This window comes from Ambystoma mexicanum, chromosome 10 (assembly GCF_040938575.1).
Source record: "Ambystoma mexicanum isolate Mex_15411 chromosome 10, UKY_AmexF1_1, whole genome shotgun sequence".
Lineage (NCBI taxonomy): Eukaryota > Metazoa > Chordata > Amphibia > Caudata > Ambystomatidae > Ambystoma > Ambystoma mexicanum.
The window spans coordinates 375732195-375756612 of NC_090932.1; positions in this window are offsets into that span (position 1 = coordinate 375732195).

Consider the following 24418-nt stretch of genomic DNA (forward strand, 5'->3'; position numbering starts at 1 on the left):
AAATCCTTCTAACTTTCAGGGAGATACATGCCCGGCTCCTAAAGTTAAAGAGGCTGCAAAGGAACTTGTCCCCTTCATCACATCCTTCATCAATGCCTCATTTGAATCTAGTACGGTAATAATCTAAAAGATGCTTGGGTACTTCCACTCCTAAAAAAGCCAACTCTAGACCCAAATAATCCCTCCAACTATAGACCCATCACGACAGTACCTTTTCTGCTGAAAATCTTGGACCGAGCAGCCTATCTGCAGATTCAGCAACACCTCAAATCCAATGATCTGTTGGGTCTCAGGCAATCAGGATTCAGACACGGGACTGAAACAGCACTGATTGACCTCAAAACACAAATTCAAGTCCTTAAAGACAAAGGTAAACTGGCCTTGCTTCTCCTACTTGACCTATCAGCTGCATTTGACTTGGTGAACCATAAAGTCCTTTCCAAACATCTAACACCTGCTGCACACTTCTCGGATCAGGCTAACGCTTGGATCCAGTCTTTCCTTAACAATTGATCCATGAGAGTCTTTGCGCCTTCAGCCTCTGCAGAACCTACTCCTGTCACATGTGGGTTCCCCTAAGGGCCCTGTGTGTCTCCTACTCTCTATAATGTATTCACTAAGCCACTATTTGATGATCTCAACTATTTGGGTATCACTTATACCATTATGCGGATGACACCCAAATACTCATCCCTATCTATCACCGATGACTACGCTACAGACAGTAACATTCTTAATGACATTTACCTCATTATACAAGCTTGGATGGCTAGGCATAGGCTCTGTCTTAACGATTATAAAACAGAGCCGCTCCTTCTAGGATCACCTGCCAACCTGAAGAAACTTGATGACCAATTCACTTCCTTCAACACAGATGGAAATATAATCAAAATCTATAAGGATGTAAAAACTTTAGGCATATACATTGACTCCGCTCTATCTTTAACAAGCTAGAAATATGCTATTGACTCCTCATCTGCCTACACCTGCAAGCTAATTACTGCCTGTAGACCATTCTTAACCCCGGCCAACTGTATCACAATAGCAAGAGCCTTAGTCCTTTCCATACTTGACTATTGTAATGCACTTTATCGAGGCACCACACAACAGAACCTTAATAAGATGCAAATCATTCAAAACAACGCCATTAGGGCAGCTCTGAATATCTCAAGGAAACAACAGATCTCTGAAACCAGATACAACATGCATTGGCTTAACATCAAGCAACGAATCACACTTAAAACAGTGTCCCTCACCTAAAAATGCCTATCCAACCTGGCACCAAAATACCTGTCGAATAGCATCAGTCGTAACACCTTGACCCGGCCAACTAAAACCGCGCAGACTCACTGCATGAAGATCCCACGGTTTAATCAACAAAGAGCAGGAGGAGTCAGGTTCCCGGACCTAGCAGCAAAAAATTGGAATACCCTTCCCATAACACTAAGAGCCGCACCCTCCTACCTGTTATTCAGGGAAAATGTTAAGCAGTGGCTACAGGAGCAAGATCATAGCTTTGTCACATAACTCAGACCCTCAGTACAGTCATAACCTGACACTGAAACCACAATAGTTATAGTACAAAACTATCATGTCATGTTGCTTATTGTGATCTCAAGTTTGCCTGGTCATTTCCACTGTACCTCTTTTGCCTCTGTTAATGTACTGTACATATGATATATACATTTTCTCTAGTGCACCTGTCACACTTTGATGTACATATGTAATGTCCTTATGTAAGATAAATGTTAAATTCGTGTAACCTGTAATCCTAGCGCCCTTAGATGCCTACGGGCTTGGTGTGCTCCACAAATAAATAAACAAACATAACAAGGTGACATTTGCAAACTTCGCTCAACACCGTTCGGTTTATTATCGGTTCTCCCTCCAACTCATCGGTTGTGCTGCGCTCCTTGTCGTTTCTTGTCTCTGGAGTCAAGGACAGTACTACAGTAGTAAGCTCACCTCCCTGCCTCCGTTACCAGTGCGGGAGGGTCCTGTGCCCTATAGACATCTGTTACGCCACAGGTCAGCTGAGGTTCCTGGTCTTATAATTCCATTCATGGAGGATTCACGGGCGTGGGTTGAAAAGGTCAAGACACTTCCCTCCTGTTGACCTTTCCAGTCTCACCGTCTTTCTTCTCCTTTTGAAAGGCCATCCTGGAATAGCTGCCTCCTTGTGCAGTTGTCCTTGCTAAAGTGTGCTCTCGTTCTCTGCCTTTTATCCTTGTGGGGAAGGAAAAGGGCCGTCAGGTGTGTGTGGTTATTGTCAAAGGCCTACCTCTGCCTGACCTTTGTGTTGGGACACATCAGGTAAACAGCTCTGGTGTTAGTTCGCAGTTTTTCACGGTGTAAGGAAGTGTTTGTGTTGGAAAAGGGGCCGGGGGTAGAGCTTCTAAATATCCTACGGGGTAGGATGGGGAAAAGGCATAAGGAAAGGGGTACCGCATCTTGCCTGTCAGTGTCCCACTTCCACTCCCCAAAGACCCTCCATCCAGGTGATCCTACCCCACTGGTCCACCCCCAGGAATTAGATCCAATAGCGATGGCCGTGTCCTGGCCACCTGGATGACAGATATCTGGGGTCTAGCTTGTGAGACACCTTCAGGTTTCTCACAGAGAATAGGAGACTATTGGGTCCCCCCCATGGATGGTATGGGGTAGTATCTCTAGATGAACTTCCTTAGGTCCATAGCAGACCAGGATACTGGTTCCTGCTAAGCCAGGGGCTTTACCCAGGCATTTAACCAGGCTAGTGTGGGACTCTAGGGACTCCGTCAACCTGAGCACGTGGTGTAGAAGTGTGCTCCAAGAGACGTCACCTATGATAAAGTAATGGTGGGGCGTAATCCCCTCACCCTCAGCCCAGCTGGCTACCTGAAGCCGATCCATGAGGATGGTACCTGTCTGTCAGATAAGGTGGCAAATCCGGTAAAATCAAAATGCAGTGATTATAATACTACATACAGACCCTCCAGCATATATTGATTGTGCAATCCCGCAAATTGCAGCAAAAGCAGCAATTTCTTTTAAAAACTCAAACCGGCCGTTTTTGCAAAAACACTCACGAAAACAGCAGTGTTTTGGCAAAAATTATTGTTTAAAAAAAAGACACAAAGGGTCAGGTTTTTAAAACTTTTTTTGATACAAGAAATGAAATGCGCAAACACATCTCATCACTTGTGCCAAAAAAATAGCAGCCCAATCCACAAAGGACATCTGAATGTTTGCCCATTCAGATTGCCTTTTTTACCCCTTTGCACAAATCAGGGGGTGTTTCTCTGCATTTAAAAGCGCCTTCCAAATTTACAAGAAAGATGTGCTTTTAAATGAGCAGAAACTATAGGCAACCCAATGCGCCTGCTTCGAATAGTCACATGGTGGGTGCCACTGCATGAAATGGTCTTTTCTGACCCAGTCATGCAATTATTATTATTTTGTTTTTAAGTCTGATAACAGAGGTTTGAATCGCTGCTGTCTCACTTGCATTTCTGTACCTCAAATGGGATAGAAATGCATGTTTTTTGGGTCACATTTTACAGTGGCAGGCGCCTTACTGGCCCGCCATGGAGAAATGCGCTGGGAGCTTGCAGATCGGTGTCGGGAGAGCGCTTCCAAAACAACACATTGAAGCTGGTTGGCCAGGGCATCATTTGCATTACAGCTAAGTCGCATGGAAATGCACAGGTTACCTTTCAGAATAAGGTGACCAGCTCAATTCCAAAAATGAGTTATTTAAAAATAGCAAATCCTCTGCTCTATTTTAAGATGGGGAGGGATTGGTCAGATGTGGAGTGGTAGGCAAGAAAGCAGAGGGAGAGCAGTGGGTCTGAGGGGGAAACAGTGGGCAAGAGAGTAGAGCGGAATTGGTGGGGTGGTGGGCCTGTCATCAGAGAAGAAGCAGTGTGACAGAAATCAGAGAGGGAGAGAAAATACAGAAAGCAGAGGGAGCATGGTCCCAAGGGGAGAAAAAGCAGGGGGGGGCTGTTGCCTGGAAAGAGGCACTGTGCTGCAGATTGGCAGAAAGGATGAGAGAAGAGTGTGATAAAATGGGAGAAAGGATGCAAGATGCAGACGTAGCATGAATGAATTAAGGACTGTATTGATCGAAGAATTGTGGAGCGTAAGGTGTGGGTTGGGTGTATGATTTGGAGTGCAGAAGGGACTCAGGAGTGCACAATGTGACTTGGCAGTGTGACAGACCACGAGAGAATGTCTATGACAGAGTGAGATGTTCAAGAATGCAAGTTGTGATGGGGAATTGGTGAGACGTGCAAGGTATGTTGATGAGAGGTGTCAGGGTGTCTGGAAATTGATGTACATAGAAGGGGAATATTTTCCTTATTATAACTGATAATGATCAATACAGTTATTATTAAATAGGCATGGACATTAAACCAAAAACATAGCCAAAACAAACACTGTTCTGCCAAGCCACAAACATCTGGGACTCTTCCTATTAAATTGATACAAATGGTATAAATAATGACACCCTGGCTCGCTTTTAGCCTAGCACACTGCCTCTTCCCTGCAAAGTGCCAATCTTACACCGTCCAGTCAATACAAAATGTGCAACAAAAATGCTGCAATTAATAAAGGTTTGTGCCACAAAATTTGCCATTTCATGCCGCAAAATTTGCCATTTCATGTTGCAATATCCTGGAGGGTCTGGCTAGTGGTGTGGAGGTAAAGCAGAGCTAAAACAAGTGTTGCTATCGAAGGTATGCAAATGGCATAATGAGTTATTTTTAGCTAAGAAGTTGTTATGCAGGTAGCAACGCAAGTCATTCCAGCTAGTTGTTGGGTTAGCAAGGTGAACCACAGTGAAACAGTGCAATTGTTGTGTAGGCAGCACAGTGAGTCAATCTAGCCATATTGAATTATGCTGGCAAATTAAAAGAGGTTTGCAGTTGTCATGCAGGCAAGCACAATGAATTAGTCTAGCTATGTGCTGAAATGCAGGCAGTTATAAAGAGTTATGTTATTGTTAAGAAGGTGTGCATAGTGGCCAGTCTAGCAGAGTGCGAAGTATGTAGCCTTGTTCAATGAGTCAGTCTAGCATTGCTATGCAGGTAGTACAGCCTGCAACTGCGCTAGGTATGTAAGTAAACACAAACAAATGTACTCGAATTGTGCAAGCAGCACAAAGAGAAATACAGTTATCTAAGAATGCTAAATATTTTTTTATGAAATGAATGAACAAATTACAGCAGTTGTGACCCAATCCCCACTGGGTAACAAAATCAAACATGATATAAAGAGACTCTGGACAATTTTTGAATGTAGGCAACACACAACTAGCAGTCCCTCGTAAAATACAGATGGAATCTTAGAGACAATCTTGTGAATACCTACCAAGAAAAAAGAAAAAATACTCAGAATAGGCAATGGACCACAAATAAACCAATGGGCCATACGCCTTGTGGCCAATGTTCAGTTTGTCCATTTACTAAACAGACCAACTCCAATGACATCGGGTGGAGAACACCATGGGATCAAAGGGACCTTACCAATCGTAATTAATCACCAGTGGTCGAAGTGTATGCAAAGAAGTAGTGGAACTATGTTCCCTGCTAGCCTGCACCCACTCCCCACAAACCGCATCATGACATCCCCTCCTACACACATTACAAACCCCCAAACACATGCACCTGCTGTTTAACGGAACACGCAGTGCAGTGCACTGAAAGTGCAAGTTTCAACTTCTTCCTACTATTCTGTTTTAAAACGAAACCATTCCAGAATGGTTTCTGTTTAAAATGAAAGTATAGGAACAGTCAAACTTAATTAAAAAAAGTAGAGGTGCTCCGCTCCCAACCACTCCCGTCCACTTCGACCTCTGTTCAACACGGGTCATATATTTAATCGCATGCCTCTTGTAACCTACAGTATGTAGGGATTACTAATCGAGCGATCAAAAACAGGATCTGCGAACATTGCTCATGTATTAGAACTAAAAGACTCACAGAGACATTAGTGGATCATTTTATTGCAACAAAACACACAATGAGAATGAGCCGGAATGGACAGTCCTTGAGAAAATCAAAACCCCACAAAGAGGGGGCGATGTAGGAACTATGCTACTAAAAAAGAGTTCAGCTATGGATATTCAGTTTAAACACACAAAAAGAGGGCCTAAATGAAGAAATGTGTTGGCCAACATTAGGCACCCTAGGGTAAATCATATAGAGTATGGCAGGATAAGAGTGTGCTGCAACGCATCATGAAGCCTGAGTAAGCATGATTGACCAGTGTCTCATAGCACGATATAAGTAGAAAAACATAGGAAAAGAAATGTTCACAGAGCCGGCACACACCATAGAATACAACTGTATAATAGATATGGCTTGTAGTAAACCGTGTTGTTTTAAACATTGTTTTGTAAACTATTGTGATAAACAAAAAAAAAAATCTGGTAAAAAATGATCCAAACAGAAAAAAAAAGCAAGCAAAACACATTTAAACATGGTAAAACATAATTATGTAGGAATAGAAACACCTGCTTTATCTCATTTAATAAACACATAAAACATATAGAAATTGAAGAAGGAACATAACAACATGCCTCTCCAGAGAGTACATTTTAGCAAAGTGTAAGGAACGCATGGTATCAAACATTGAAGACCGACAAGTGATCACAGTTCAAGGGTGTTTATTGAACTTCAAATGGGTTGGTTTAATGCCTATTTAAACTCAAAGCTAAGGATGGGAGCAGGCTACAACAATCAAATAATAATAACGCAGTCCTAGACATGTCTCTGTCAAACAAAGGGCCTATACTAATAAACCTATTGCCAATCCTTACTTCTAAATACAAAAGGGTTTGGGACAATGGTGCATGCAAAAAAGAAGAGTGTTCAAGAAATAATATGTCAGGAGTGTTGAGCAGTTGACTTCCCTTCCCCACGTTTTTAGTACAGTGCAAGGCGTCACGTTCGAGCTTTGCACACACTCTGGCTTCTCGGCCACAAGGATACAGTTCAAAGCACAAAGTCTCTTCAATAACAGTCTCTTACTGCAGAGGGTCCGTTGTAACAAACAAAGTCTGAAAGTTGGATTCCTAACAGGATTTGATTTTCACATGAACACGTTCTTGCTTTCAATGTTCATCATGGGTCTCCCTCTTCCAGCTGAGACCTCCTTTTATCACAATGTTCACACTTAGTCTCCCTCGTTCGGGCTCGGACCATGGGCCTCCCTCGTTCGGGCTTGGATCCTCTTTTGACCAAAATCGAAGACTTTTGAATGTGCAGTGGATTTTGCTTAAACCATCGCAGGACCACTCTGATTAACTTGACACAATTATTCTCATCAATCTTCTACTTTCGTTTCTCTTGGCAGGATACCTTACAGAGACTTTCGCTGAGCACATCCAGGGTTCTGGACCACTCTGTTAATGGTATCATATTTTTCCTTCTTAAGTTCAAACATTTATCAGCAGTTTAGCTTTGCTCGCGTCTTTCATCACACACATTTAACAATGTTTGTTCCAGCGCTCATTATACAATGTTGCTGCTTGCAACTTGACTTCACACCGGTCTTGCATCAGTCTCCCCAACTCACTGGCTTTGTTGCTCTTTCTGGTACGTCTTTGTTCTTGGAGCCAAGGATGATACCATGGCAGCTGCTGCTGCTCCTCTCCACCTTGGTCACTTATGCTGGAGGGCCTTCGGTATCTCTGACACACAATGCAGGATTCTTTAGTCTGGTTTCATGGCCTTAAGTTTTTTCTCCTCAGAGGTTTCTTGAAATTAACGGCGTCTGGCTGAAAAGGTCAAGGGTAATTCCCTTCTCACAAACCCTTCTTGGTTTGCCGTCTTTCTCCCTTTGTTCAGCCGCCGACTTGAAACTGCTGTACCTTTGAGCACTTTGCCTCGCTCAAAGTGTGCTCTCGTGCTCCGCCTTTTAACAGTGTGGGGAACTCTAATGGAAGTCAGCTGTGAGTGATTGTCAGTAATTGCCTGACCTCGCCTGACCACAGTAGTGGGACATGTCGGATACACTGCTGGGGTGTGAGTCTGTTTTCTCCCAGAGTGGGCTGTCTGTGTGAAAGTGCTGCAGAAGGGAAAGGGCGGGTATGGTTCCCACGTATCCTACCTGGTAGAATGGGGTAAAGGTGTTGCAGGGGGAGGGATACAGCATCTCGCCATCTGGTGTCCCACTCCCACTACCCGAAGACCCCTCACCCAGGTGATCCTCCCGCACTGGTCCACAACTCAGGAACTGGATCCAAAAGCGATGGCTGTGTCCTGCCACCTGGATGACAGATTCTCAGGGACTAGCAGTGAGACACATTGTGGTTTCTCACAAAAGCCATAGATACCACTCTGCTCAAAAATGGTGGACAGCAAAATGCTAGACATTCCTGACGTTACATAACACGTGATCGAAAGCACGTCTATTAGGAAAAGGGATGCGCATCAAAAACAAATGATAGACGCAGAAAGCAGGGAGACATTGATACATTGCGGTCTGCGTAAAATGGGGAAAAAGCCCCGGTAAGAAGTTACATGCTGCAAATGTAATCAGGAGATGGTTCATTTATATGAATGGCTCCTCTTTGATAAATAGTAGCACCTAGCCACGAAAATATGTGTTTTGAAACACAATAGAGAATATATGGGGCAACGAATATTTTGTGAAAAGAAATAGCACAGATAGAATCTCTCCCTCATACCAGAGGAAATGCAAGGATTGGAATACATGGGAACCATGTATTTTGAAATAAACACAGGGCCTGTAAAAGTCACTACAAAGACAGATGAGTATACAGATAATTGTGCACCCATGGAGATCACAACATCAATAAAATAACTTCAGAGATCCTGAAGTGTTCTAACATCTGAAAGATTGAAGTGCAACATTGGGCCTCATTACGAGTATGGAGGTAGCCATGCCGCTTTTAGCGGCATGGCTACCCCCATACCGGGTACCGGGTCTGGGTTCCTGGAATGGGGAAATACCGAGCCATTCCGACCTTGGAGGGCCCGGTAATTCCCTTTCCCGGGACCCGCACCCGGTACATCCCCATTCCCATTTGAGCCCCCATAGGGCTCAATTGGAATGGGGAGGATGCTAACAACGGGCACGTTAATGACGGGCCCGTTGTTAGCATCCTGGTCTGCTAGGCGGTCCAGCTAAGGACGCCTGGTTTTACCAGACGTCCTTAGCTGGACCCGCGAGCAGACCTCGTAATGAGGCGGTAGAGGGTTAACGGCGCCGACAGTTCTACCGGCGCGTTAACCTTCCTCGTAATGAGGCCCATTGCCTTTGGGTATTGTCCTTAGGAATCACAGAATTGAGAATCCCCAAAGACATGCAACACTAAGTGACTCACAAGCATGGAACGGGTAAGAAACCGGGTACATGACAGCAAATGGGCTATGTAAAGATTGCTGAAGGAAATATGGTGTGAAACTGTGTATATTGAGGATATTTCCCCTTGTGGTATCTCATTACAGGGTTAGACCGCCGAGTGAAGGTACGGGCTCCCTGGATGAAAACCACAGGAATTGTTATGGTGGGTAAAGACTGTAATACTAAAAGAACAGTCACAGGTGAGAACTACAGAGGTGGACAGACAGAGTGATACGTACATTATAATGTATGTCTCCCACTACAGGCCAAATACAGAGGAGAGGAAATAACTTCCAGCCCAAATAGAAGAAAACCGAATACCCTTCTGTTTTTTAGAAACTCGCAATTTAAGGTTGTTTGGGCCTCAAGAAAGCGACTAGATTGATACATAATCAGCTGAAACCGATAGACCATGAGAGTTCAGGCTGATTCCCTGAACCCCCAGGACATTCCGTCAAGAAGTGAATGGCAGGGATACAAAAAGAAATCAGAGAATTGCCTTAGTGCAGAGGATTCTGCATTCTTTAATCGGACACACATAAGAGGGAGAAATAAAACTAAAGAAATACTGACCCAGTGTTTTTTTTATTTTTTAGAAATGTGTGGACGCAGAGATAAACTGTTGAGGCTTTAAAAGAATAACAAGACTTGCAGACAGGGTGAACTCATTTATAGAACAAAACAAGTACAATTAGTGAGTCAGACTAGGGCTAGCCTCTTATCTATCCCTTCACCTAGCTAGGCGGCACATCAGTGCCACCTAGGACAAGAGAATTACCATAGGATGGGATTGTTAGACTTTCTACGAGATTTAGCCAGCTGTAGGCCGCTTTTGTATAAAAGTAACGAATGGAATTTTGAAAAACGGCCATCTTTTTTGTGTGATATCTAAGATTGCTATACTGTGCCGGTTGCACAAGTCGTCTTTGCACTGAAGTTAATGAAGGTGCAGACAGTTGGTCTGGCTATGTGAAGGGATGCTGGTGTACAGTTCAGAGAAGGAGATAAGGAGACGCTTAGTTTAACCTGGGCGTGTATGGCAAGAGGATGCACCAGGCACAAGGCTTGGGCACCAGGCAAACGGGAGGTCATTTTAGCCGGCTGTCCTGGTAGGCTCAGGCAAATGTGCTGTTCTGGGTCATGGAACCTCGGCAGTAACCAAACTTTCTTCTGGAGGTAGGCAGGAATAGCTTTGTGGAGGAAAAAACAAAAGGAACAAGAAAAGAGGGAGCGAGAAGGGCACCAAGCATCCTGTTCCCTTGATGTTCGGATGGAATAGGGCGTAGATTGCCATAGGCCTCGAGGGCGCCTGTTGCTGCATTTATGCAAAGTCTTATTTTCCATGGGGAGGGAAGAAAAGGGATTCAGTGAAGCCGCCTGGTTGCGATCATTGGTAAACCGTGTATTCCAAGTCATTGGGAGGACAGCAGTCAGTTATGAGATTGTGGGGTTCATTACACAGACCCTCTTATAGTGATGTTGCGTTGCCAAAAAACCTGCAAAACGTGTCATTTTCCAATGTGGAGCAAAATCACTGAAATGCTACTAAAATATTATTTTACCCATTTTTCGCTCATTTTAATTAGTGTGAACGATAGATCATTATCAATATCACACATCTGATATACTCAGCTCCATTGCTGGCAAGTCAGCATTTAAATAAAGGAGGACCCGGTTTTCAGCCAGAAGGCACATTAAAGAGATCCACAATAGACCTCTCTCACTTTAGGAATTATCTAGTACTATTTTAGTTAAGCATACATGCCACAAAATCCATGCCAATACATCATGGGATGCTCTGGTTACAGTGCATTATTGTGCATTCAGGCAGACTATCAGCCAGAGCTCTTTTGTTGCAGACAATGGGAGGAATGAACGCAATGGGCACTGAAAAGGGAATGCATTATTTATTGCAGATAATCCTTAGGATCCTTGGAAAGCTATATTATGATCTTTTATTCCCCATTATGGAACATGAGGCACAATACTGTGCAAGAGCACTTCTTTTTTGAATGTCCTCCTACCAACTATCCCCAAAATCCCATACTGCATACAGGGCCCATCTTCTCCTATTGTTCCGTGGGCTCTGGAAGAGTATTGCCCGTGGCAGACTCAGTGCTGTGATGCTTGCACCCTTGGCAGAGAACGGTTGCTAGCACTTAAGTCTGTCCATGCGCTCACATGTAACTTAAAATGGCTGACAGCACCTTGCTGTAACTGCAAAATGCCAAATGTAGGCGCTATTTGGGAAGCCCTGTTTGGTAAGGGCTGCCTGTGGCTGTCTCGCTGGGACTCTGCATCTTCTGCTTCAACGTGTTTTCTCTGGAAATTTTTTTAAGTGCCCAAAGCCCCTCCCATCCTACCCAGAAGCCCATATTACCCGAAGTGCACGCACTTTTGCGAGCCCTGTTTAGTAAGGGCTGTCTGTGGCTATCTTGGGGTGCATAGGGTGCCACTTATATGTGAATAATTTAACAGTGTGCTTGTTTTTCACCTCCATTGCTGGCAACTTTGGAACTGCTGGCAGACTTGTTTCGGCTATATTGCATGAATGTGTGTTTAATTCTTACGTCTGCCCAAAGTTATTTTGCGTTAGCAATACACGCGTCCGTTGCCGTTAATCTCACTACAAAGTGGCACGCCTCGTTTTCACTCTGGACATTCTCAGTTGAAAAGTTATATCCTCTTTTCTGTTTATTATCGTATACTATTGTTTAGTTTGTTCACGCAGCAAGCTGAGTATTTCTAACGCTGCCATTGCTGTCTCATTTATCTGACTGCACATAAACCTGAAATCATTTCCCAGTTCTCATATTACACAAATCTGTTTGACTTCCTCTCTGTTGGGGAGCTCTCAGTGACCCTGCTAGCGATTCCCGTGAGCCCCCAAACCCCACAGACTCAGCCGGAGACGTCTGCTTAGTTCGGGCTCCCCGGTCGCACTAACGCGGCTGGGAACGCCACCTTTATTTATAGTGCACGTGGCGGAGTGCAACGTCACTCCACCTCGTGCTCTTCCCTTAAAGTGGCAGCACCACACTCCTCCTTTTTCATGAGGACAACACATTAACATTAACACTTCCAGCAATAACAAACAACAGATCAAACAGTGCAAATGAAAAATATCTACTTCCGCGCACCCCTTTAATCACCGCCGCCCTGGATCCCCTTAACGACTACAACGACCCGCAGGTCATTCAGGGTACATGTCCTACCACGTAGTCGGTGAGGCAAGCAGGTTTCCCTCGCCCTGTCCTCAGGGGGTACCTCCTGCTGGCCTCCGGCTCGGGCGACCCTTCAGCAGGCGCTCCCTCGTCAGGGGACGAAAGCAAGGGTCCAGCACCCCCACCCTCATCGGTCACCTCCATGGTGTCCTGCTCCTGGGGTGGGTCAGTCCTTGTATCACCCAGTCTCTTAAAGAAACTGAAGTTCATGGTAACTGACGGTCTGCCATCGGATGCCGTCACCATTGATCCTTTGACAGCTACCACGTCCAGCTGCTCCGGTTCATATGGGAGGGACAGCTTCCCATGGGGGTGCCAATTTCGTATCAGCACCTCATCCTCAGGTGCCAGGAGTTGGGGGTGGAGTCCTTGCTTCGCATTTTCTTGCTCAGTCCTCAGCCGGCGGTCTTGCTCCACTTGCTGATCATCGATAACCCCAGGTTCTTTCTCGACGACCTCTGGTAGCAGTCCCCGGGGGCACCTCTTGAACAGTGCTTCTGCCGGTGCCACCCCTATCGAGGTGAGGGGAGTGGTTCGGTATACCCTCAGAAATTTGTATAGCGCCCTTCTTAGGCATCGTCCTTGGCCTTGCGCTATGCAGAATGTCTCAGTTAACATCCAAATTAGCCTTTCCGCCTCCCCATTGGCTCTTGGCCAGAGCGGGGTGATCTTCCGATGTTGAACCCCATACCCATCCATCAATTCCGTGAACCGCTCACCATGAAAGGGCGCCCCGCTGTCTAAGCATAGGGTATGGGGGAAAACCGTGAGAGGCGATGACTTTCTCGAGAGCCACCACCACCACTTGTGCAAAAGCCACAGAGTCCACAAATTCAACCTCTGGGTATCGGGAGTACCCATCCACTACCACCAGGAAGTGTGTACCCTGCATGGTGGACCCAAAATCTGCATGCACCACCTCCCATGGGCGTGTCCCTCTGGGCATGGTCTCAATGGCCGGCTCTCATTGTGCGGGGGATGCCGCCTGGCACCAGACGCATGCGGCCACATGTTAATCGACCCGCCGCTCCAGTTCAGGGAACCACACCTTGAGGCGTAGTCAGGCCTTTGTCTTTGCAGCCCCTTGGTGTCCTTGATGGGCCAGACTTATCACCTCCTGGATCTTGGCTTGGGGGACCACGATTCGCTCACCCCTCAACAGGAGGCCTGTGGCTGAGAACGACAGTTCCTCCCTCACCTTCCACAGTTGTTCTAGCACCCCTTTTGCTTTTTGGGTGTGTCCAGCGAGGGATTCCAGCACCATCTTCCACGACCCCTGTTGCATCGCGGTCTTCAGGATGCGAAAACATTCATCCCGAGCAGCTGCTGCCTCCAGTTCTTCCAGGGGCATGGCATCTAGGGTGGCTGCTTCCACCACCATCTGCACGTGGTCATCCACTTCTTCTGCACATGCGTCTGGTGCATCCTCACTGCCATTCCCCGGGTGGCGGGACAGATAGTCCGCCGCATTGTTGGTGCCAGGTCTGTACACCAGCGAGACCCCGTACTCGAGGAGTGCGAGCATCCACCGTCCAATTCTCTGGTTTTGACAATGATCCCGCCAGAATGGGAAGCAGCGGCTTGTGGTCAGTCACAACAGTCACCGGCCTTCCTAGGATGTACAGCCTGAAATGTCTGCACCCCCACAGGACGGCCAGGGCCTCCCGCTCGATCTGGGAGTAGTGCTGCTCGGTGTCAGACAGCGCCTTGCTTGCACACGCCACCGGGCGGACGCCGTCATCCAGGCTGATCTGCGTCAGTACGGCCCCCAGGCCGAACAGGCTGGCATCAACAATTATCTCCGACCGGAGTGTTGGGTCGAAGAATGCCATGGTGTCTTCGGCCGTGAGGGTGCTTTTGATATCTTCCATCGCCGCCTGTTCAAGAGGGCCCCACTGCCACGCCGTCTCTTTCTTAGTCAGGGCCCTTAGGGGCTCCGACCTGGATGCTAAGTTCTTGATGAACCGACCACAGTACGTCACCATCCCAAGAAAACTCCTCACCTCAGACATATTCTCTGGTGGTCGGGCCTCTTTAATGTCCTTCACCTTCCTGGGGTCGGGTGACACACCACCCTCCTTGAACATAAATCCAAAGAATTCGATGGTCGGTCGCAAGACTTCACACTTTTCCCTGTGGAGCGTAAGGCCCAGCGACTGCAGCCTCTCAAAAGTCCTGGCCAGCTTGCGTAAATGGTCTACCTCAGTCTTTGCAAATACCAGGATGTCGTTGCTGATATTCAAGACCCTGTCCAGATCAGCCGGGGCCCCTCTGATGATATTTTGAAACACCTCGGCTGCCAACGACACCCCAAAACTGAGTCCCTTATACCTATACACGCCTCTGTGGGTGGTAAAAGTCATTATGTACCTCGACTCTTAATGTAGGATGACCTGGTGGTATCCGGCCCTGAGGTCTAGCTTAGAAAAGAAACAGGCTCCCTGCAGTTCCACAATGATGTCATCGATGGTTGGCGTCAGGTGTCGTTCCCTCCTGATGGCCTCATGTTGACGCATATCCTTACTGAGTCGGGTTGTTTCAGTTTCCTTGCCACCACTATAGGGGACACCCATGGAGTGGGACCTTCAACCTTTTCAATAATGTCCAAATTTACTAGATTGTCCAGCTCTTTGTCCACCAGTTCTCTCAGATGGAAGGGCACTCTCCAGTGTTTCAGAGCGATGGGCTGCACAGACTCATCTAAGTGCAACCTCACCGGGTCAGCAGCCATTTGTCCGATTCCTTGGAACAGGGCAGAGTACTCATCCAGTAGGTCATGTATGTCTTCCATGTACACCAAGTATGCAAAGCCTATAATGCCCAGGGCCTCCGCCGTGGCGCAGCTCAGTAGCGTGTTCGTGCTAACCAGAGTCACATAGAATATCGCTGTGATTTTCGATCCTGCGTGTTCTACTTTGGCCACGAATGCGCCATCCAGGGGAATCGGCTCTGATCATCTGAATGTAAAGATGCGAGCCCTGGGGGTGACCAGTTTTGGTGAGGTGCCCATCACATCATAGTGTCCACGGGCCATCATGTTGACAGATGCACCATATCCACCAGCACTAAGACAGGGGATTTGTTTACTGCCACAATTGCCGTCTGCTTTTTGACTTGAGGGATTCCACACTTCATGCGAAGAAGATATTCTCCTCGTCTTCTTCCTCTTCCTCTTGGGCACCTTCCTCTCCTTGGTCGACTTGGGCCACATTGGGTGGGCGTGATTGACGCAGGAATCCTGACCGTACCGGGCCCCTGGGCACTATTACTGGCAGAGACGCCTTGCACACCCATGCATAGTGGTCAGCAAGGCCGCACCGCCCACAGGTTCTCCCCACCGTTGGAAACTCGGCAGGGTGAGGCAGATCAAAGCCACAATTCTGGCACGCTTCTCCAGCTCTCCTGCCCATGTCGCGGAAATTACTGCTGGGCCTCCTGGCCCCTCTTCCACCAAGCCCCACCGCACATACCTCCTCCGTTTTTGCTGGGCATGTTCCATCTTGGACACCCGTGTTTCTGAGACTTCATGGCAGCGCCCCAGCTCCAGGATGCAAGCAAGGGTGGTCCCAGGTTCCCTCAGTACCTGTCGCTGTAGTTTCCCTGACGAACAAGCCTGAATTAAGAGAGTCCCGATCATGTCATCCGGGTCACCCCATGCACACGCCAGAGACAGGCGTTTCAGACAACCATAAAAGGTGTCCAAAGTCTCGTCCTCCGTCTGGTGAGCCGACAACATTACAAACCTCTCATAGTCAGCATTGGCTAATGGGATGAAATGGTTGTGGAGAGCTGTCTTGGCGGCACCGTTCGAGGCATCAGCAGTTTGAAGTGATTCAAATATTTCCTGCACTGCAGGCCCTGCAGCATACATCAGCGTTGCCAGCTTACTGTTGTCATTGGTCTCCATGGTGGCCCTGAAATACATGTCCAGGCTGTCAACCCATCGTTTCCATCAGGGCCCCAGACTGGATGGAGGGCCCGAGACATCAAACTCCGGTATTGGCTGGAGCGCCACAGGGGCCCGCATTTGTGCCATGACTTGGGGCACAGGCTGAACAACTGGTGGAACCACAGGTGGGGGCTGACCTTGAGGTAACTGCTGGTCTGCAGGCTGCCTCCCGGCTTGATCAACAGGTGCACTCATGGGTTAAAGCGCACAGGCATCCCTACAGGACAGGCTGGGGGCCGCAACTCACCCAGCCAGCACAGGCATATGAGGCCGTGGAGTGCACCAGTCCAGTCTTGATGATGTAGATCTGCTGCAGGCCACAGGGTCCACCAGTCTAAAATTGTGCTTTAAAGATGGCAGCGGGTCATGATGATGATGATGATGATGATGAAGACGACAATCCTCATTTGCAGGATAGTGTGGAGGATCCACCATCCAGCACAGATGGTCCAAAAATGAAGCCAGAGAGGTCCAGGGATCAAGCAGGCCTCAGCATCCTTCCCCCAGCACCTCGCCTTCACTCGATGTAAGTCGCCCAAAAATAAAAAATAATTCAGAATCTGGGCATGTGTGGGCAGATATAGCTGCCCGCTATCATTGTGTCCAAAAACTGGGCTTGGATGTCAATTATGGGCCCCACCGGAGCGCCGTGAACATCCACTGACAAGGTTCCGAAATGGCCACCTGCCACGTGGTATCTACCCGGCCCGCGGCATGGAACGAATAAGCCTTCTCATCCGCTCCGTTCAAAAAATTATTCCACGTTTCACCGCCGGGCCCGGGCAGCATACCGGACTTGTCGCCACTGTTGGGGGTCTCTCAGTGACCCTGCTAGCGATTCCCGTGAGCCCCCAATCCCCACAGACTCAGACGGAGACGTCTGCTTAGTTCAGGCTCCCCGGTCACACTAACGCTGTCGGGAACACCCCCTTCATTTATAGTGCACGTGGCAGAGTGCAACGTCACTCCGCCGCGTGCTCTTCCCTTAAAGGGGCAGCACCACACTCTCTTTCAGCCGTGAATGCTTTTAAGCAGTCTCAGCTGTGCTCTCACTTAGGCTTCCAATATGGCCGTAGGTTTACAAAGCGGACTTTTTCACTTTGATCAAGCTGATGCTGAATTTATGCCGCAACAAAATGCGGAAGATTCTATTATCACTTCCAAGGTTTTAGAACAACTGGATTCACAAATAACTACTGCTAATAGTGATCCAAGTGACAGGGAAAATGTAGCTCAACAAAGTACCGAAAAACCTTCAATTTAACATCATTTCTCAGATCAAGTAGAGCCTCCACCGGAATTAAATAATGTCTGCACGAATAAAATGACCACCATTGCCCCAGCAGATTATTATGTCACGAGTTTGCTTTCTCGCATATGCAAGCTCAAATTCATACACCTATTCCCAACTCAAAAATAGCTAGTTCATTTGCATTACAAGACATACACAATCCCGATTGATCTGTTTTCCGCCTCTACTAATGCAATGGAGACTGCAGACAACTCTAATATATCCTATATCCCTGCAACCAAACACCTTGCTCTGTGTGCAGATGTTTCAATGTTGGCTCCTGCAGTCATGACGGAACTGGACAAAACAATAAGGCTATCCTTGGGTCCATCTGCTCCGGTAACTGCATGTTGGGGGGCCATGCAAAAATGTACATTTGCATAGTAAATATTCCTACGATTTCACAAATAATGTTTTTCCAATGAATATGGGAACTAGCCCTCCGTATATTCCTGGATCCTTCATTGACAGCTCACCTAAGTATAAACCTGTCGATCACAGTATTGATCACAAATGTCAGAATTATGATAACAAACCAAGGGGTCATCTCCATATGGATAACAATTGCGTGAAACATTTTTTTGACTATACTACCCAATCAGGAGGATCAATTGCCCCTCAATTCAACTAATCCTAATAATTCTGATGATTTAAACTTCCCAGTGATAATAATAATAACAATATGCTAAATCCTTTGGTCAAGGGCCATGACTTGACTCATTTAGAATTATGTAATCTGAAGTCTTTGAATAATGTAATTTTGTGTAAGCTAAATAGAATAGAAGGCTTTCTGCTAGCACAGAATAATAAACTACCATCAAACCTAGATTTAAAATAGCCAATTCAAACAGCCTGAATATAGAACTAGTTCTACACAAACCTTACCTTACACTACTGCCTCCATCATGAGTCAAACTGACGGCAACAATCCCAAAAAAAGCTAACATATGCGCAAGTGGCTAGCTCCAATACAGTGGCTATTAATCCTAGTCCTACTCATATATCATATACAATAAATTGTAATACTGAGAAATTACATGTATTAGAGCTACAACTACAGATGTTGCTATCCAACAATGAAAAACTAGCCACTGATGGAGCTACATCAAAAGCATTTGACTCTGACAATTATGTTTTCTGTAATGACTTGGATAGCCCCAGTGCCCTAATAAAGATTATTGAAGAAGGACAAATGCTTCAACCATCCTGCACGCAAAATACGGGTGATGTTGATAACATAACTGGCACATCAGAAACAAAACCAACTACTCACTATTTATCGTGGCATGCAAAAAGGCTAGAATTGCGAGCACAAAAAAGACGATTAAAGAAATTGAACCATTCCAATATGCAAGTTAAGAAATCCAAAAATCAAAAATCAACAAACTCAAAAGGTCATAATTCATATAAATGATGTTGTGATTTATCCGTTGAGGATGTCATTGTGGATCTTAACCAACTCGACAAAGAGAGCAAACTTGCTCTCCAAGTCGATGAATCAAAACCACAATGCAATGGCAACAATACTTCTGGCAAGATATTACAAAATACTCAGAAAAAAAACAAAAACAAAAAGTTAAACAAAATAGAAAACGATCAAGTAAAAGTATCCCCTGTCTCTATAGAGCCAGTGATTATTACTTCAACACATACAAAGATCTCTGCACGCCCACAATGCTGGTGCATAATTTTAGCAAACAGACCCAGCTATCCCCTTTTCATCGTATTACTGCTATTAAAAAGGTGATGAGCGGGTCTCTAAGTGTAAAATCTAGGACAGCCAATCTAATAACAGCTCTTGGCTCCTCATCGATTACTTCTTCCATAGTTGGATCTGACCAACAAAAGTTATCCTCCAATAAGAATGAGCCTTCTACAATAGATCATGATGTGGTGAGATAAGTAACCAATCTATCTAATGAAACAAAGTTGTCACCCTCTGCTCTGATTCCTGATGTTGTGACTGTTAGGCAATGTTTGCATGCAGTACCCTCTGGGACCACTACACACAACTATGACTACAGTTGTAAGCAAAACCAACCTTTGGTATAAGTCTGTACCCCGCACTCTTTGGTAGTGAGCTGAACAGCCAGGCTTATCTCAAGAGGGAATGTGAGCTTGTAATGAGGTTACACAGACGTCTACAATTACAAGTATTCAAATAAACTCTTACACTCAAGGTTTCTTGGTAAAACACTTATTCATTTATTACACAGTCAGTTAGAAAACATTCACTAAAAGGAGGTAATCAATATCACACGAAAATATACTACAGTACTTCACACTACCCGGTTCTGAGACATTTAAACTACGTTGAAGGAGGAGCAAAAAGGCATTCGGAGCATTTGAAGAAGGAGCAAAAAGGCATAAGTTAATAAAACAAATAGTAGAGTTACTCTTAAACAGTGCAAATAGTTTGAGTTCACCAGAGGGGTTGATCCAATGCAAAAGGTAGGCCAAAGTCAATGGGCTATAGTCTTGTATAGGTAAAAACGGTTCTGGTAGTAAAACGGAAAAGTCTTTGCCACGGTTCTCAGAAGTAGTTCATAGAAGAAAGATTCACATGTGGGTCACAAATTGACTAGGCCTGCAAGTTGCCAAAGTTTCACACACTTTCGCAGTGAGAGGTAAATTCTCTCGGTCAGGTTTTCACAGTACCTTATATTGAAGAAAAAGATGCAGTTGAAGACTTCTGTTCCTGGCAGTTCCTGCAGATCTCGCTGTTCCTGAGCTTCAGTCGTGGGGACAAGAGGGAGGACGTCGGGGGACTTCTGCCCTGCACGGGGACTGGTCACAAAGCTGGCAAATCTTCGATTCAGGTAGCTGTAGTCAAGCACAGCAGCTGGTGTCCTTCTCCCTGATTATTCGGTTTCCAACAGCACTCTGAGGAAAATACAACCAGCTCCGAGAATGGTGTCCAGGTGGCTTACGAGTTGATTGGTCCCACCAACTCAAAAGGAGAAGTCGTCCTTGCAGGGCTTCTCTGTCGAGATGAACTTGGCAATTCGGACCTGCAGCAGGGCTTCACCGGGCAAACCAACGGTCCAGGAGTTGCAGCCGTCCTCTTCCAGCTTGTATTCGGTTCTTTCATTCCGGTGATCGACTCTGCCTTCCAAGCCAAGAGACTTGCCTTTTATTTAGTTTTCTCACTGTCATTCCAGCCAAGCTGCCACTCGCCCAGCAGGATGGCTGTCTTTGCCGGACAGTCTGCCAGCCAATTACGCCAGAGTGCATTTGGGTCTCCTAGGAGACTAAGCACAGGGAGTTTCGGTCACCTCCCTCACTTCCTGCCCACCCCAGACACACAGGCGGTCTTCAGTCCTTAAGCCCGCCAAAGGCGTAGGAACAAAGGTAACAAACCTAGTTTGGCACGCAGAGACAAACTCTAGAAGGACCTTTCCAAAAAGAAATGGTGAAAAAAGAAGACCGGAACCCGTTTAAACAAAGGAGGCTCAGGCGCCATCTTGAAAAACATGGCTCCTGCGATTTAACGCTACCGGTGTTCACAGTCGGAAAAAATCATGTTAGTTTGTTGTAAAACCACTGCCACCAGCCATTTCGAGAGGAAAGGGTAGCATTTGACTGCTGCATTAGTTTCTAGACACATGGGATACTAGGTAACCCCTCCAGCACTCTATTGTAAGATAGGGTGTGGTGGGTCTAGGAATTAAAAAAGACTAGTAAAGTCATTTAACTTTACTTTCTCTGGGAAACAGTAGTTTATCCTAGATAAGTTATTTAAACCTTGGGACAGCCTAAAAGGCTTCCCTGTGTCACTGCACTGAGGGTGCTGTGTAACACAAATGAAATGATGATGGCTATGGAGTTATCTTAAAACTCCATAATCAAAGTCCTCAAAATCTAGCAAAGTTTCTGGGGGTCTCTAAGGTGAAGGGAATTAGCACATTTATGAGAATTCTCCTTAACAGTGACATTAGAAACCAACCTACCTAACAAAATAAAGGCTTCACCTCCTGCCCCTGATGCAAACAGTATAACTGTGCCTTGTATAACACAAGAGTTGACAAACACTGTATGTGCTTCCTCTATAAAGGAGGATGATGAAGTTGCTGAATCTATTAGGGTTATCGGATGGATCAGTGATGCTAAAATCAATGGCTATCAAAGACATAATAAATCCTTCATTTTACAGGCCTTTAAGCGGATTCCACCCTTAAGGGCTCTGATGACTCAAGATATTGATTGGATCAACCTTAGTTTGTCAAACAACAATCGCATGATTGCTTAATTCCAATATCATAGTTAAAATTATATGGCAACACAGAGCAGATCTAGCGTTTATAGGACCTTCACCGCATCTACTTAAAACTAGTGAGGAAGCAGCAAAATGTGTAGACTATCAAGATTTTCCAACTACAAATAGCGGAAATTCTAACTTTCCAAATAAACAGGAAAATACAATAGCATCCTGTCAGTTAAATAAACTTGCTTTACTATATACATTCATAAAAGACTGGTCTTGGCTCAGCCCTTTCTTAAAAATGTTGCTCCTCCAAGCGCAGGGATAACCCCATCATAGCTCATGTATTTAAAATTACCTCTTGGAACTTGTGTGGTTTTAAAAATCTTGCGACTTGGCTAAATTCGCAACCTAGTTCTGCATACCCGATCTGATTCTTATTCAAGAATCTATGTATATATACGAGTTGCAAGTAAATGGGTATGCCACATACTGGTTTTTGGTTAAAATTGGCTCTAGTGGCTGGCCCTGTGAAGGTTTAGCAATCTTAATAAATAACTTAAAAATTGCATCCAATTTGATTTCTTGCATGCCCGAAATCCTTGCCATAGAACTAGTTATTCAATGCGATATCCCTATTAATATCCTCTTGATTTGCTTATGTTGGAATCCTGCTTCTAATTCCATCGATTGAATGTTTGAGAAACTAGATTCAATTTTAATAGATGCATACTCCAGAAATACTGAATATAATTTTATCAAGGGAGGAGATTTCAACTGTAATTGTTGTGCTAATTCATCTTCCACTTTTCCACTCAAGAAACCATCACAGAATTATGAAGCCTATAATAGAGGAAGAAGAAGGATATCCCACTTATTAGAATGGGGTATACTATTTCTACCTCCCGACAAAAATGCTCCTACAAATACTTAGGACAGGGGTCTTAAGAGTAGTTATATTGACTACTTTGCAGTTTCTTCTAGCCTAATTTCAGCAATCTCACTGGTGACATGAACCAACCCGTATATTGGTGATCATCTAACAATTAACTCTACAATAAATGTTCTTCCACCAAAGTTAGATGTCGCAAAGGAACTGCAATTGGTGGAAATTGACCGATCCCATATTTCAATTAACTGGAATCGTAAATTGTGCAATGAATTGACGGATCTAGTCAAAACACACATTATAGGAGGTTGTCCAAAGTCAATGGCTAACTAAGATTTGGAATTCACTGAACAGAGAAATTGTGAGGTTATCAAAGACCTTCTCTGTATGCTTGCTGCTAGACATGTTGAAACCAGTAAGTGTTTTCTCCATGCATACAACCCTGAAATCGTGTGTATTAAATGTCTAAAAAATGTCCAACTAAGACTTCTAAAATCATCTAACACTTCTCTTTCTGTAACGCTCACCTGGTTCCCACGGAGGCGCGGGCGTGGTCTGGACGGCAGTGGCCTCTTCGAAGGAGATGTTCAGCACCCTGAAGATGGAGTGGGCTGGGTTCCCAAATCCGGCTTGTCTGGCTCGGATGAATACCCTTCTGTGAGCGAAAAGGAAGGGTTAATACTTTGCGGGTTTTGTGTTGATCTCCCGTTCCCCTTCTCACCCTCCTTGCAACCCTTCTGTAATTCCCTGTGGAGACTCACCTTAGGGATTGAAAAGGCGAGCTCTCCTTCCTGCTTCTGATGCAGGGGCGCGTTGGGATCCAGTTACGTCACTGGATAATAAGTTCGAGTTCGCTTGTCTGTTCCGGTAAGTACCGTAAATGTTTATGGCAAGCTTGAGTCTAAACTGTTCCTCTTCTCTTTTGCAGGTAATGGAAGACTCCGGGCTGAGGGCGGTTTCCGTCGAAAACCTGATTTCAGCTGAGTTTTGGTGTAGGCCCACTACTGTCTTTTCCTGTCTCTTTTTCCTTAGGGGCCGGAGTTCGAGAATGCCGAAGAAATGGAGCCGGTACGAAGCAGAAGCTGAGTCCGACCTGTAAGCAGGTAAGTTTAAAATAGTTCGTTTGCTACGGTTCTTGCATTCACTAATGTGATGTTTGCTTTTTCCCCATAGGGGCCGGGGTGCTGAAATGCCCAAGGAATGGCATCGACCCGAAGGTAAGAAGAATTAGCTTGGCGGGTAAGTGCTTCTTGGTTATTTTCCCCTTCTCACCTTGCTTTCTTCTCTTCGTCTCCCCGTAGGTGCTGGAATGCTGCAGGAGATCCGGATGGGCGTCGCTGAACCGAAGGCGCCACGTGCAGGTAAGAGAAGTGCGCCGAGATGTATGCGACGCGGTGAGTATTTAAAATGATGTCTTTTTGCAGGAACGTTGGCGCCCTGAATCCGGAATGCAGCTTTAACAGGTAAGGTTTGTTTTCACCTGTTTCTTCTTCCCTTTTCTATCCTT